Genomic DNA, 16,442 nt, shown 5'->3' on the forward strand with positions numbered 1-16,442 from the left:
TGAGGTGTAACCAATCATATAGCGCCGTGGGCGGGACATTGAGCAAGTCTGCAGAGTGGTGGTTACAGAGAGGCTGCGGAGCCAGTCAAAGTAGCGCATTTTAAAATAAAAAGGATTTTAATCAAACCACGGATCCGTGATAAGTTTTGTGATCCGCCTCGCCACTAGTGTAGTAGCACTGATCACTTTGAGGGGGGGATAAATTTATCCCCACCGGGGATAAAAATAATTAAGCAGAGGCAGGGATACATTGACCAGAAAGGGGGAAATCCCACGCATCCCCCCCGGCAAATCGCACCCTGTATATATATATATATATATATATATATATATATATATATAATATATTATGTGCTATTTATTTGGTTGTATTTGTAGGCTGGCTGTTATATTTAACCGGAGCCCCTGAGATCTTGGACACGCCCCTACTTGATGACGCACTGGAGCCCCTGACGCTGGCCCCTCCCCTAAATAGAGCACAATCACATCAGTTTACCGATCGCGAGTTAGTGTAGGCTGTAGTGGTGATAGACAGTTCACAGTGTGGCCGTGGCGACGGTAGCTTTCCCGCGAGTGGGCGTGGTTTCAGCGCAGTCAGTGGACACGCCCCCAGCGTTTGAGAGCAGAGACAACTGCTCATTTTTTCAAGATTTTGATAGCTTATTTTATGTACTTGCTGGCTTTTTTTTATCTTTCAAATTTGGCTGGGTGGCTAATAACACATTTTTCTGTGGTGTGACAAACTCAGAACACATACTTAATTTTGACTTTACAGGGACTTTAAACAATAAAAATGAAAGATTAAAAATACTGTAAGAACTTACAGTAACTGACCATATATATTTATTTACCACTGTTCTGATAAAGTGCAATTTAATAGAGAAAACAGTATATTAAACAGAGCAAACACTGCATATATTCATATACAATTCTGTATGTAGATCTATATGAAAATCTAATGAATTGGTATCATGGTGGTGACAGTTACATTCATGTGACCCATAATGACCCTTTTACACTTTCACAAATTCTTGACCTTTCCTTTAGAAACACTCTTATGCCTAATAATGTCAACATCCCTTTTCACCCTGTGTGGCACTGGTACACAACCTGTTGGTTTAGAGTTAATCCTCTGTCCAACGCAACACTTTGGTAACATTGGCATAATTATATACAAGTTACAACATAATACCCCGGGTTTCACACTTCACTGGCAAGCCTGTAGTCCCAGACTAAAATGCATGTTTGAGCTGTATTACCTGAAAGCAACTTGTACTGACATAAATTATGGCAGTGCCATTGTTTTGTCTCAAGATGCACGCCAGTAATGTTTTTTTTTTTTTTTCTAAGGCACATTTTTAAAAGCTATAATTAAATCCTGGCTTTATCTAAACCCTGTCTGTGAAACCAGGTCTGGGTTAGAAATTAAGGGTTAAGGTTAACCCTAACCCTAACCCTAACCTTAAGACTTGTCTACAGACTTTTATTTAACAGCATGGTGTTAACTGCAGTGGTTAGGCCTTTAGCATTGATAAAGGACAAAAATCTTCTCACTGTGACAGTCTGTTTAGTAAAGATTGTTTGTATGGATTGTCCCTAAACTAGAGCTATTGATGCATTCAAGACATACCTAGTATCATAAAGATCGTATTTACAAATTGAACACACATGAACGCCGCCACAATGATGAAAATATGAGTAGGAAGCTTGGGATTTTCTTTAATCCACAATCTCGAGTTATGAGTGTGTCAGTGAGAAACATTGTGGAATACCACAATACTTGGGTATTTAGCAGTTACATTGTCAGCCTTTTCTATTTACGATGAAGTAAGCTAATGCCTGCACAAAATATGACAGTGTTATAGTATAACAATATAACATGTAGGCTAATGATACATTTTACAGTGGCTTCATAAATTAATTTAAAACATAAAATAAAATAATAATAATATTAAAACCTCATGAATACAAACTTCCCAGGAGGACTTAAAAGTGCCATGTGTGCATCATGAACCCTGTTGGTGTCTGACCAGCAAGATCAATTTAACAGTTAATGATATAGTCCGTAACAGTCAGTTAATTAATTTACAGATATTGTTTGTCATTTTGTTCTGAACTAGTTCTGGCTGTCAGTCATTGACTGTTTCTGGATTTCAACGGACGTCCAGATTATAGTCAGTATGAACGTCTGTTCTCAACTAGCTCTGGCTGTCAGTGGACGTTTAGATTATGGCCGGATTGGACATCTTTATTCACGTCATTTATGGACTGTTTCTGGATGTCAACGGACCTCCAGATTATAGTCAGTATGAACGTCTTTTCTGAACTAGTTCTGGCTGTCAGTGGACGTTTAGATTATGGCCGGATTGGACATCTTTATTCACGTCATTTATGGACTGTTTCTGGATGTCAACGACGTCCAGATTATAGTCAGTATGAACGTCTTTTCTGAACTAGTTCTGGCTGTCTGTGGACGTTTAGATTATGGCCAGATTGGACATAATTTCTCAGTGTCATTAATCGACTAATTCTGGCTGTCAATGGACGTTCAGATCATGGCCTGGACGGGCGGACTTGATATCAACCTGTTTTGTACGTCCACAGACATCGCTTGCTCAGTGAGAAGGTTTAATTAAGCTAAATGTAAGACATTAAGTCCATCTAAATGTAAAGGTAACAAACTCAGAATAAAAAACTTTCAGCACCAAAAACTATTACAAAAATATTGATTGTTTTCAAAAGGTTTTCCTGAACACTCTCATTATCTTCAATTGTTCGGACAAACACCTGCTATATACACTAGCAGAAATATGGCGAACAAGATGGCGCCGCGGATGGCTGCCTCGGTGTGGAGCTCTCCAGTTATTGTGTTGTTTTTGTTGGTTTGTTCTGCGTTTAGTCATTCTTTTCCTATCAGTTTCACCAAAGACGAACTACTGGACATTAGGAAACACACACCAGACAACTTTTCTACAGATTTTGATTACTCAGACGTTTTACTGGACATTCTCGTCGGAGGGGCAGCGGTGTTGTTCAAACGCGCGGTCAGACGCAAACGCGGGAAGCGCGCTGGCGCGCTGGTGAAACTCCGCGAGCGCGGCCTCCGCACTGCACTCCCTAGTATTCATCTTGCAAATCTCCGATCTCTTCCTAACAAAATGGACGAACTTCTTCTCCTCACCCGCACTAACAAGGATTTTTTAAACTCCGCTGCTCTGTGCTTCACTGAAACCTGGCTGAGTGAAGCCATACCGGACAACGCACTACATCTGCCGGGCTTTCAGCTGTTCCGAGCGGATCGCATCGCGGAACTAACGGGGAAAACGAGAGGTGGTGGATTGTGTTTCTACATTAACGAAAGTTGGTGTTCAGATGTAACAACACTGAAGAAGATGTGCTCTCCTAACTTAGAGGTGCATTTCATGAACTGTAAACCTTTCTACTCGCCACGGGAGTTTTCCTCATTCATTCTCGCGAATGTTTACATTCCTCCAGACGCGTGTGTGAGCGCGGCGATACAACAGCTGGCTGAACATATAGCTGAAATGGAACAAAGGTACCCAGACTCTCTTTTAATCATTCTTGGGGATTTTAACAAAGCAAATCTCTCCCGTGAACTGCCAAAATACAGACAGCATGTTACATGTCCTACCAGAGACAGTAATATATTGGACCACTGTTACACCACGATAAAGAATGCGTATCACTCCGTCCCACGGGCAGCTTTGGGGCTCTCTGATCACTGTTTGGTTCATCTTATACCGACCTACAGGCAGAAACTGAAATCAGCTAAACCTGTAATAAGGACTGTAAAAAGATGGACCAATGAAGCAGAGCAGGATCTACAGGCCTGCTTCGATTGCACTGATTGGACTGTTTTTGAAGCTGCAGCCACCGATCTGGATGAGCTCACAGATACTGTAACATCATATATCAGTTTCTGTGAGGATACATGCATTCCTACCAGGACATTCTTATCATTCACTAATGATAAACCATGGTTTACTGGGAAACTCAAACAGCTTCGTCATGCCAAAGAGGATGCTTACAGAAGTGGGGATAAAATCTTGTATAACCAGGCCAGAAACAGACTGACAAAGGAGATCAGAGTTGCTAAAAGAAGCTACTCTGAAAAGCTGAAAACCCAGTTTTCAGCCAACGACCCGGCATCAGTCTGGAGAGGCCTGAGGAACATCACCAACTACAAATCACCATCCCCCCCATCTGTGGAGAATCAACAACTGGCCGACACTCTCAATGCATTTTATTGCAGGTTTGAGAAGCCCAGACTCACACCTCACACCCGCTCTGATGTGCACTTCACACATCCACCATCACCTCCTGCAACCCCTCTCCTCCCCCTTCTGCCATCCAACCTGAGCTTAAGGTCTGTGTGGAGGACGTGAGCCGAGTCTTCAAAAAACAGAAGACTAGGAAAGCTTCAGGCCCAGATGGCATCTCATCTGCTTGTCTAAAAGCCTGCGCTGACCAACTGGCCCCAGTCTTCACGCAGATCTTCAACAGATCATTGGAGCAGTGTGAAGTTCCCTGCTGCTTCAAACGCTCCACTATCATTCCGGTTCCCAAAAAAACTAAAATCACTGGACTTAATGACTACAGACCTGTCGCTCTCACGTCTGTGGTCATGAAGTCGTTTGAAAGACTGGTGCTGGCCTATCTGAAGGACATCACTGGACCCCTGCTGGATCCCTTTCAGTTTGCTTACAGAGCAAACAGGTCTGTGGATGATGCAGTCAACATGGGACTGCACTATATCCTGCAACATCTTGACAGACCTGGGACTTATGCACGGATCTTATTTGTGGACTTCAGTTCGGCCTTCAATACCATCATCCCTGATCTTCTCACAGCCAAACTGACTCAGCTCTCCATGCCATCCTCAATCTGTCAGTGGATCTCCAGCTTCCTGACGGACCGGCAGCAGCGAGTGAGACTGGGGAAGCTCACATCCAGGACCCTCACCATCAGCACTGGCGCCCCCCAAGGGTGCGTTCTCTCCCCACTGCTCTTCTCCCTGTACACTAATGACTGCACTTCTAAAGACCCCTCTGTCAAGCTCCTGAAATTTGCAGACGACACCACCGTCATCGGTCTCATCCAAAATGGTGACGAGTCTGCTTACAGACTGGGGGTTGAACAGCTGGCTGTCTGGTGCAGCTATAACAACCTTGAGCTGAACACGCTCAAAACAGTGGAGATGATTGTGGACTTCAGGAGAAAATCCCCAGCACTCCCCCCTCTTACCATCATGAACAGCACTGTGGAAGCAGTGGAGTCATTCAGGTTCCTGGGCTCTACCATCTCTCAGGACCTGAAGTGGGCAAATCACATTGACTCCATTGTGAAAAAGGCCCAGCAGAGACTGTACTTCCTTCGCCAGCTGAAGAAGTTCAATCTGCCACAGGAGCTGCTGATCCAGTTCTACTCAGCTGTCATTGAGTCTGTTTTAAGCACTTCCATCACTGTCTGGTTTGGTTCAGCTACCAAATCGGACATCAGGAGACTACAACGGACAGTCCGGACTGCAGAGAGGATTATTGGTGCCACCTTGCCAACCCTCCAGGACCTGTACTCTTCCAGAGTGAGGAAGAGAGCAGGTAAAATCATCACAGACTCCACTCACCCTGGACACCCCCTGTTTGAACTGTTACCGTCAGGACGGCGACACAGATCACTGGCCACAAGAACATCCAGGCACAGGAACAGTTTCTTTCCACAGGCCATTTCCCTTCTGAACACTTAACATGCCCCCCAATGCATATGCCTGTAAGTGCAATACTCCCACTGTCTAGTGCAATATTCTATTCTCTAAGTCAGGTGATATTTATATTTATATTATTCATACTACTCAAAATACTGTAAATATGTTCATAATCTGTAACATGCACTAGACTCCCACTGTCTAGTGTAATATTCTCTAACTCAGGTGATATTTATATTTATATTATAATTCATATTACTCAACATACTGTAAATATGTTCATAATCTGTAAATGTTTATTCAGACTAAACCCAACTGTGACCCCTTTTTTGACTTTTTATACTATTTTTATTTTTTATTTTTTTTATATATTTTATTCTTAGAATTTGTATTACTATGTTTCTTGTTGTATTTGTATTTGTATATGTGCACTGGAAGCTTCAGTACCAAGAAAAATTCCTTGTGGGTGCAAGCACACTTGGCAATAAAGCTCTTTCTGATTCTGATTCTGATTCTGATTCTGAAATATACATTTGTCTATTGCATCATGAAGTCACTGCATGACTAGAACTAATGGATGGCAATGAATATGTCCTTTAGCAAAACACCTGATGAGCACTGACACTTTTTTGACAAAGGCAGACATCAAGTACAGTTTATGAAGCTGAAAAGAGAAAACAAAATGCTTTAACAATATGGAAAAAGATAAATCACTATTTTCAATATTGGTACTGCATATATCAAACAGATCACAAGGAGGAGTGGGACTTCACATGAAGACTTTCAGAAACTGAGACAGAGCCAAAGGGTGCATCTCTCTGGACACATGTTGGATGATGTTGTGAGTTTATCCATAACTGTGGGATATTTTTCTGTAAAGAGATTTGCATAATTAAATGTTAAATGCATTTATGTAATAAGTTCACTGATATGTGGGCATGATTAAAAGTATGTCTTTAATGGCAAGCAATAATCATATGAATTTGTTTAAAAATAAAATGATTTAAATGCAAACAGGACAGGTATCAGCAGCGTAACTGATCTGATTACGACAAAATAATCGAGTATCTGATGTCATGTGACAAGTAAGATTAGCTTTTCCACTCTTGCAAACAGAGGTAGGTTATGAGGTGTGGAGACACATCATGTATCATTGGAACATGAACAGACAGGGTCCAATTTGTAATAATTTTAAAGAATACAATGCAATTAATATAAACTTTCTGAAAGTGTGTGGGACATCCGACTACTTTCCAAGAAGGGGTGCAACTGATTTACAAATATTGCGATACATATACAGGAATTGAGGCAGTAGCCAATGACAGCAGTAGGAGTAAAAGCTGCAGGATTGTGTACGAGTGTACAAATATGTAAGAGTATTGTACGAATTTGACAACTTGTTAAATCTTGTGAATTATTAAGACTCTGAGACTATGTTTGTACTGATTGGGCTATATGGGTTTTGTAAGAAAAGGTTTTAAGAAACAACAAATGCTTGATAAAATGTTTGATTAAGGGTTAAAACCAACACATACATACCATTGTGAATATTTGCCTTTGCAGCTGTCCGTCTCCTCCGTTTACTTCTCCTCATACAACTAGATGTACCGCATGGCGGTACAAAATATGACCGCCGCTCAGGCCTGCACTGGCTTTCCACAAAAATAAATGACGTGGAGCAATTTGGCTGTATTGCGTGTTTATGTATATACCTAAAAAAAGTAGTAGTATGTGCATGTCTGTCTGTGTGTGTGTGTATGTGTGTGTGTTTGTGTATGTGTGTCTGTGCATGTGGATTTGTATGTGTGTGTATGGGTGTGTGTCTGTGCGTGTGGATGTCAGTGTGTGTGCATGCTTGCGTTTGTTTGTATTCCTGCATGTGTGTGTGTGACAGTATCATCCTAAACCAGCAACCCTTCGCTCAACACCACCATCTACAGGCCGATGAGTGTACAGTCACTAAATGTGCACATAAATTAATTTATTTTATACCCCCCCATGGATGAAATTCTACGAAACTTAGCATACCCCCAGAGGATGTCAAGTTAATCATACACATGAAATATGGTGCAGTTCTGAACATCTCAACTGAAGATAGGGGCGATTAAAGCAGAATAATATTGCATTTTCATTTTTTATGGGAGGGGCGCAAATCACAAATGAGTGATTATGGGCTAGGTTGATGTGGGCCCTTAAGACCAACATACCATAAAAATGTCTTCATCCTCTGTGCCACGGTTCGGGTAGTTATTTAGGAAAAACTGATTTTTGGGGGTTTGGGGGGGGGGCCCAGCGCGGGGGGGGGGGGAGTGGCCCCCGGGGACCAAACGAAAATTTTCCGTAAAAGTCTAGTGGGGCTACATGCCCACCAAATTTCATGTTCCCCGGTGTTTCGGTGTCCCTGGTATCGTTGAAATTCAGTAGATGACAAAAAAAAAAAAAAAACTTTGACAATCCCTATATGATATACAATCATAATAATGGGCTGACTGAGTCCGAAAGGCCCTTTTGGTCTTTTCAGCTGAAAAAAGAGAAAAGAAAATATCATTATGTATAATATATATGATTATTTAAAGGAAAAAGTACTGATTTACCTTACACATTTTGGATTTTAATATGCAAATCACATTAAAACTTCCAATAGTGTGGTAAAAGCATGGTAAGTATTGTGATTACTGTCTTTTTACTACACTTATCACAGTAAAACTAATGTTACTGTGGTAAAAGCATGGTAAGCGTTGTGGTTACTGTGCATTTATAATAAATCACATTAAAACTTCCAATAGTGTGGTAAAAGCATGGTAAGTATTTACTGTCTTTTTACTACACTTATCACAGTAAACCTAATGTTACTGTGGTAAAAGCATGGTAAGTGTTGTTTTTACTGTGCTTCTACTACCACTTTGGAACTAATTGTACTACTTTAAACCTGAAATGAATATGATTAACTGATTGGAGGCCTAGGCCTATAGCACGTCACGTGACAGACAATAGCTGTGTCCCAATGTTGAAGGCTGCATCCTTCGAAGGACGCAGACTTCAAGGATGCAGCCTATGCGTCCTCTGAAGGACGCTCCATGTAGCCTTCCTTGGATTTCCTAATTGCGCAGCCAGGTGTTCCCGATCACCGCTCCTGGCGCCAAGAAACAGTGCGAGAGGACAGCTACTATCCTGATCATTCATTTTGATACAGTAAACAGCTATGGAGCCAGAATTGGCTATTGTCATTCATTTTTATGTTTTATATTTTACTTGAGGACATGGTGAGGATGTTTCAGCCCCGGCGCTGCCAGGTCATGTATTTTCGGTATAGCCCTGTTTGAATACAAAACCCAATTGAATATAAAAAGTCCAGTATTTCTCGCGCTCGTCATTGGCAGCTGTCACAGTTGCCAGGCGACAAGAACAGTCCTTCGTAGGCTAGACCGGTCCGAGCGCGTCAGATGCGCCCTTTGATATGGGACGCTGCTGTAGTGAGCAACAATTTGTTAATATTGTGACTAATTTTGTTACTTTAATTTTCGGAACTGCATATTTCGTTAAGTATTCACTTACAAATGTGAAGTAACCTACAGAAGTACTTTTTTCCTCACATCACAATATGATTACATTAAACTACACAAAAGTAGCTATATAATGTAACAACCAGATATTACTGTATATTGAAAATATACAGAAGTAAAATGCAACATATACGCAGTAATGCAGTAGTAGCCTAATATAAATGCAGTAGTTATTAAAAGTACTTTTTTCAGAAAGCCGTCGATTGAATCAGCCCTGCAAACCTGTTGGTAGACAACTTAGTGGATAGTCGAAATATGCACTCAAACGCTCTGGAGACAATCCCAGATGATGTCCCACCAGCAGGAGGCCTTAGGGGCAGCCCATCCCGGTCCAGCAGCTCAGCTCAATAGAGTCTACATCATTTTTTTTCTTATTTTATGTATTGTAAAATTAAATGTTTATGTTGATTTTGATATGTTTAACGTATTTTGTAAATAGTTGGAAAAAGTGCTTTAATGTAGCCTATAGAACAAATGATTTTCATTTACCAATTTTATTTGAAAAAATAAAAAGGTATAGAATTTGTTTCATGCAGAAAGTATTACTGTCATTACAAAAATAAACAATGTCCAGAACAATTCATTCTCTTTTATTTACACAATTAAAGTAGCATAAAAATAAATGTACATAATTTTTCTTTTAAAAAATAAAAGTGAAAAAAGTTAAACAAGAATATGTAGAACATTTTTCAATCATTCTCTCAAGAAGAGAAAATAGCCTGTCCATCCTCTCCCTTCTTTCCTGTGCACTCCTCGCCTCTGCCTCCCTCTGTAGTTGCATTTCTTCTCTGATCAAGTTCAAAAACCCGTCCTGTCTCGCCGCCTTCGTGCTGGTGCTCCTGCTGGTGCTACTGGTGGTGCTGGTGCTGCTGCCCCTGGCTCCTCCTCACCGTGGGCACCCACTACTGAACTCGGCCCTGGTGTGTCCTCAGGGATTGAGGCGATGAGGACAGGGGGGTTGGTGCATTGCCTCTGTCCCAAAACCTCATCCATGAGGACAAACCAGGGCCAAGTTTCAGCAGTGGGTTTCCCACTCACACTCTCACCTGTCCCAGGACACTTGCAATCCTAAAGGCAGAGCAAATGAACCATGGCTTGTTAACAACAACAGGACAATACATTTCAGCAAAGATGTGTGTATTACTTTTCTTATATATATATATATATATATATATATAAACCCATTTTTTCCTGAATTGTTCTAAAAAAGCAGAAAAGGGTACTTAACACAGAGGAGCAATCTTAAGTGCATTGTTAACACTGCAAAATATGACACATCAAGAGATGCATACAAAATACTTAAGAAATCATATTTCTGTATACTAAAATTTGGTTAAAACCAAATAGCATGACAGCACTACAAAAACACATAAAAGTGAAACCCCATTGCCTTATCTACTGCTTTTCTTATTGTTTTGGGCTTTATTGGGTGAGTGATATTTCTTATAATACACAAGTGCAAATATTACAAATAGGTCGTTAAACTAATAACGTTATTACCACAAGTTTTGCCTAAAACTACATGATAAATGTAGCCACGCAATGGTGACGAAGGAGTTAAGAAGAAGTTTATAAGAAATTTAACTCTGGTTTCGCTAGCTATTTGAGTAAATTAAAACATAATACTTACATTTAAATGTGAATTTGCTGTCCACCACCGATCTCTAGTCTCGGCCGCCTTTAAAAATAAGTAAATAAATGCTGTCGTCAACGGCGCGCAATGACTTATGGGGTAGAATAGGCCGCTAAGTGTCCATTTATGTATCCTTCTTTTCACGGGGAAACGAAGGGTGCATTTGGCGTCGCTTTTGAATCAGGGAAGCCTTCGTCGCGCCGCGATGACGCAACCGGCCTTCAAATACGGACTTCGGAGGATGCAGAACTGAATTGGGACAGCCTTCATCGAGCCGCGTGACGCAATCGGCCTTCAAATGCGACCTTCCAAGGATGCAGCCTTTGAATTGGGACGTCCTTCGTCGCGCCGCGGTGATGCAATCGGCCTTCAAATACGGCCATCCGGCCTTCAAATATGGCCTTCGGAGGATGCAGCCTTCACTTTGGGACACAGCTATAGTTTAAAGCAGCACTCAGTAGCTTTGGGACTTCTTCACTGTATTCTCGCTTTTTGCTCGCAGGTTTCTCTCTAGAGCTCCCCCCACAGCTTCGGAATAGATATTTGACAACACTGTTGTAAAAACTCGTTGTTGATTCTCAGACACCAGAGGCTATAGATCAACGTCATCAAAGCAGATGGGACGTTCTTTAAAACGTCTTCTTCATTCGGGTTCGGACAGCGTGAGGGAGCGCAATAATGACAGCATTTTAGCAGATTTCTTTGGCCGTAAAGCAATTGTTTACATCGCGAGACCTGATATCACGCGAGACTTCCTGACGCAGCGGCCGGCGGCCTGCCGGCTCAAAGTTGCAAGTGCGTATTTTCCGCTCACGGGCACCAGGGGGGTGCGAAACGACCACCATTCAACCCGAAATAAGTAATATAACCATTCCAATGACTCCGAAGCTGTTCAGTTAAGGTAAAAAAAGTTACTTAGTTCACCTTTAATCACCCTGTTTTGAATTAGAAAGTAATGAAACGCAAAACCTCCGTGGAGATGACAGATATAATGCAGTGACTGAACATGAGCTAATCTGATTAATATCGACAAACAGAACATACATTATATCAAACATTATTACTAGGAAGAAAGCGTATTTACACTACTTACCAACATCTGGCACACGTGAACTGATGCCAAATATCGCGATGTGTTGTGTCGGAATGAGACTTCTTCAGTGCGATTTCCTACTGATAAAATTCGCGTCTGTTTTTGACGCCGCAGGTTTCCCATTGAAAGCAACGGAGTTCCAAATTAGTCACAGAGTGACGCGAGGGGCGGCTTTGGAGCCCTCTATGTGACGCCGGGGGCGCTTGACCATGCTTCAGTTTTTGACGCCTTGGGAGTGAGAACGGGTTGCATAAGCATACCCAAATTCGTGCAAAACAAAACAAAAAACATTCAAATTTTTTTTTTAACAACTGGAAAGTTAAATGTTACATTCACATTATTGAATATCTTTAAATGCTGATCTTTTGAACAGGTTTTCAGACAGAAATCATGCAACAAGTAGTAAAGAAGCTTTAGGAAAAGATATATACTTTTTTTGTAAAAATTCATAATTAGCTACTATGTCTCTGAACTAGTAAATAAGAATAAAAATATGTTGAAAGGCAGACATGGTTACAGAGGTTATTAAGGTTACAGAAAATAGAAACCTTTAGAGGGCAGCCTATGCAAACTTGTCCTCCCTTTTAAGCCCCACTGTATTCATTAACAGACTATGCATCTACTCATTTATGACTTTCCTGCATCAGTTACTTATTACATAACATGGTAATGGATATTGTGTCTAAACTGTGTTTTATCTTTGTGTTTGCTCGCACAGAATGTAAGAAGGGCTTCTGAAAACCTGTTGACAATCAGACTTATTCATGTGCACTGTTTTAAATGTTAACGTTGAACTGTTTTTCAATCTGTTGGTGTCAAGGCAGTACTTTTGGGTGTCTTGTTTTATTTATTTTCATATAAAAGCAACAGAATTTAAATAATATCCAATGTATTAACAACAAAGCATGATTGTGAATCACGCAATATCGCCTTTGATTTTCATAGGTGTCTGGTCCACTATTTGTGCTAGACGTGAGAACAACGGCTCAATGGTGGAAAAGGGCTGATCTGTTTGCCTGTACACATTCAACTACTGCACACTGAACTCTACAACTTCGCTATACAGTCCTTTATTCACTTTCACATAAACATAACACAACGTCACATCTGTTTTAATAGAACTCAGATGATGTTGCATGCTCCTGCTTTGAAAATAATCACATTTATTCATGCTGCAGAAGGACATTTTTATATCCATAAGATGTGGCACTATTGTTCATGAAATGACCCTTTATGGCCACAAGATCTAGTTTTTGCTAATTCTGGGTTTCTATGCAAATTATTTGATGTCTGTTTCATATTTAAACAACTGCACTGTTGACTGGAGAACTCATCACTAGTTCAGCCTTGATATAAATCATGTTCACTTTGTATCTGTTGCTGTTGCTGGCCGCAGTGTCTGGTAAGTATATTCCCTGGACAAAATAAACTCTTTTCTTATTGTAAAATACATGATCCTAATTATTTGTAAAAAAAAAAAAATGTTTATCCACAGGCATTGACTCTCAGGTTGTGCTCACACAGTCTGAACAGTCAGTAGTTGTGGCTCCAGGTGGTTCCCACAAACTGACCTGTGCATGTAGTGGATTCACAGTAGCACTAGCATGCACTGGATCCGTCAGGCACCTGGAAAAGGACTGGAATGGATTATTTATTATCATTCAGATTCTTCTAAGAGCTCAGCTCAGTCAGTCCAGGGCAGGTTCACAGCAACTAAGGACGGCTCTAATTTCTATCTGCACATGAATCAGCTGAAGACTGAAGACACTGCAGTGTATTACTGTGCAAGAGACACTGTGGAAACACTAATATAGTCAGCTGTTCAGAAACTCATGAGAAATGAGGTGGACATGGTTGAGTAACACTGAAAAAAGGGAAGATCCTCTGAAGTGACATAATGCCTGTCTGAAGTGTTTTGAATGTATTAAATACAAAAACCGTTAATATTAAAATGATTCCTTATTTTTAATCATAATGACGTCTGTTTCCCACAGTATGTCTTAGTATGTAAGTATAAGCATACCTGTTCTGTTTAGCATACATTCCTTTATATTAATAATATACTGGATTCTTTGTTCTACCACATAACTTCCTTAATTCAACTAATACATGGGTGTTGTCAGGATGGAGCTTATAAAAAAAAAAAAAAAGAAGCGATTTCAAACCGCGTTTTTGAGACTGTCTTTGGTTCACTGCAGTTTTAAGGAGAAAATACTCAGCAATGGTGTTGACATGAATTTGCACATGGTTTGTCTTAAAGCGTAAAAAAAACAAAAACAACAACACATAGACATAGACATATAAACAACATTAAAAACTTGATTTTCATCAAAGGGTGTCTTTAAATACATCCTAATAAACTCCAAATCCGGCATACAAGGCAGATCCATGTGGAATCACAACCAGTTATTGAAACTGACTTATGCCCAAAACTGACACACTAATCCGGAAAGGACAGGGAACAACAACAATACTAAAAAACAAATATTCATTCTAAACTAGAAATTAGTTTAGAAATTAGACCAAAAAAAATGGCCCATCACTGGGCAGTGCTGGTGAATTTCAAAATATGCATCTTTCCACTGTAGATGCTCTGGTTGCATCTCTGAAACATTGACTCAATAACAAATAACACACCATGAATAAATTACAGAACAAAGGTGTACACTGACAAAGTAATATATCTTTTCTCTTTTCAAATGTTGGTCAAGATTTTTTCCCTTGTCTACTGTGATAATTTGCAGATTACTGCATTAAATTACAGTGTAAGTCTGCAAACCTCCAAACATGCAAATTATTTTGTGGGAAGGGTCAACGTCTCCCCGACTCCTGAAAGATTGTGTTATAAGCTGAACTTTCAGTCAGTGCATGTGTTCAATGACTAAAACAGCTTCAGTGTAACCTATAACTGTTTTACTGGCTTTTTCTGTTGTAATGGAGATGCTACTATATGGACTCCTACTGATGATTATTGCATGTGAGAAACTCCCATTTGTAGAAGATTATTATTTCATTGTTCTAAATCATCTAACATTAATTTCCTCTGTTGTTCAGGTGTTAGTGGTCAGTCTTTGACCTCCTCAGATTCTGTGGTGAAAAGACCAGGAGAATCAGTCACTCTGTCCTGCGGTGTCTCTGGTCTCTCAATGGGCAGCTGGTACAGCTGGATCCGTCAGAAACCAGGGAGAGGACTGGAGTGGATTGGGTGGATTGACGGTGGCACCAGCACTAGTTTTGCTCAGTCTCTACAGGGCCAGTTCTCCATCACCAAAGACACCAGTAAAAACATGCTGTTTTTAGAGGTGAAAAGCCTGAAGACTGAAGACACAGCTGTTTATTACTGTGCAAGAGATTCACAGTAAGACAAAAGACTGCAGGGCTGCACAAAAACTACTAATGTGATCTGAGGGCTCAAGAGCACTTTTTCAGTACACTTCCCTAAAATTCAGCAAGCTACTTTATAAAAATATTGATTTAAATCCTTAACATACTTCTTAATGGAGATCTTTCTAAATGAACATAAAGCATTGTAAGCATTGATCTAATGCAGACAAATAAGTGACCTTTAATGCTTGTTAAATCTGTATGAGATTTTAGTAATTGATGACTTAGTCATGGTCAGAATGATTGACACCCTTGGTAAATATGATCAAAGATGACTGTGAAAATAACATTGCGTGGATCACATTATGAAATATATGTTGTTCTCCAAAACACGTTGACCACAATTATTGGCATAGAAATTCTATGAGAGTATAAAGAGTATAATATCTCTGAAGTATATTCCCATTAATATATATATATATATATATATATATATATATATATATATATATATAAAAAAGCCATGACTTCTTGTTCCAGGAGTTTAAATATGAGGAAATACAGAGGCCAAATTCCCATAATCATCCATCGTAATGACTAAATCCAAAGAATATAGCTCTGATAGATTCAGCATCTACATCACCACATATTGTTTGGGAGGGTTTCAAGAAAAATCCTCTGCTCTCATCCAAAAACAAACTCCAGCATATTCAGTTGGCAGATGCTACTCGAAGAAACAGGGCTGGCTTCTATAGTCAAATTAAACAAAAAAATATATTTTTGGCAGATGGGTTTGGTGCAAACAGGGATAAAAATACCCCCCCCCCCCCCCCCCCCACACACACACAATACGTTGAAAGGCAGACATGGTTACAGAGTTTAACAAGGACAGAGTAAATGTAAATGTACCTTTAGAGGGCAGCCTATGCAAACCTACTTCTCCTTCTCCCTTTTAAAAGCCCCCACTCTATTCATCTACAGACACAAAACTTGTTTATGACTTTCCTGCATCAAGTTCCTATTTTCATAACGGGGCAATGGATATTGTGTCTAAATCTTCATGTTTGCTTTCACAGAATGTAAGAAAGGCTCTTGAAAACCTCTTGA

At 40.2% G+C, this 16,442-nt stretch overlaps 2 long non-coding RNA genes and 1 gene segment (V, D, J or C); 2 read left to right on the plus strand and 1 right to left on the minus strand.

Moving 5' to 3' along the window:
- Window positions 1-9,854: 9,854 nt before the first annotated feature.
- On the minus strand, window positions 9,855-11,265 carry LOC309476558. The gene is made up of 2 exons (XR_014198273.1): window positions 10,916-11,265; window positions 9,855-10,353 (listed from the first exon to the last, which is right to left on the minus strand). It is a non-coding gene; the product is annotated as an uncharacterized lncRNA (long non-coding RNA).
- A 1,051-nt stretch (window positions 11,266-12,316) lies between these two features.
- On the plus strand, window positions 12,317-14,164 carry LOC309476204. The gene is made up of 2 exons (XR_014197959.1): window positions 12,317-13,413; window positions 13,507-14,164. It is a non-coding gene; the product is annotated as an uncharacterized lncRNA (long non-coding RNA).
- Window positions 14,165-14,838: 674 nt separating this feature from the next.
- On the plus strand, window positions 14,839-15,388 carry LOC309473881 (immunoglobulin heavy variable 1-18-like). The segment is given in 2 exons: window positions 14,839-14,988; window positions 15,066-15,388.
- The last annotated feature ends 1,054 nt before the right edge of the window (window positions 15,389-16,442 follow it).

Source organism: Leuciscus leuciscus (genome assembly GCF_965113295.1).
Source record: "Leuciscus leuciscus genome assembly, chromosome: 1".
Taxonomy (NCBI): Eukaryota; Metazoa; Chordata; class Actinopteri; order Cypriniformes; family Leuciscidae; genus Leuciscus; species Leuciscus leuciscus.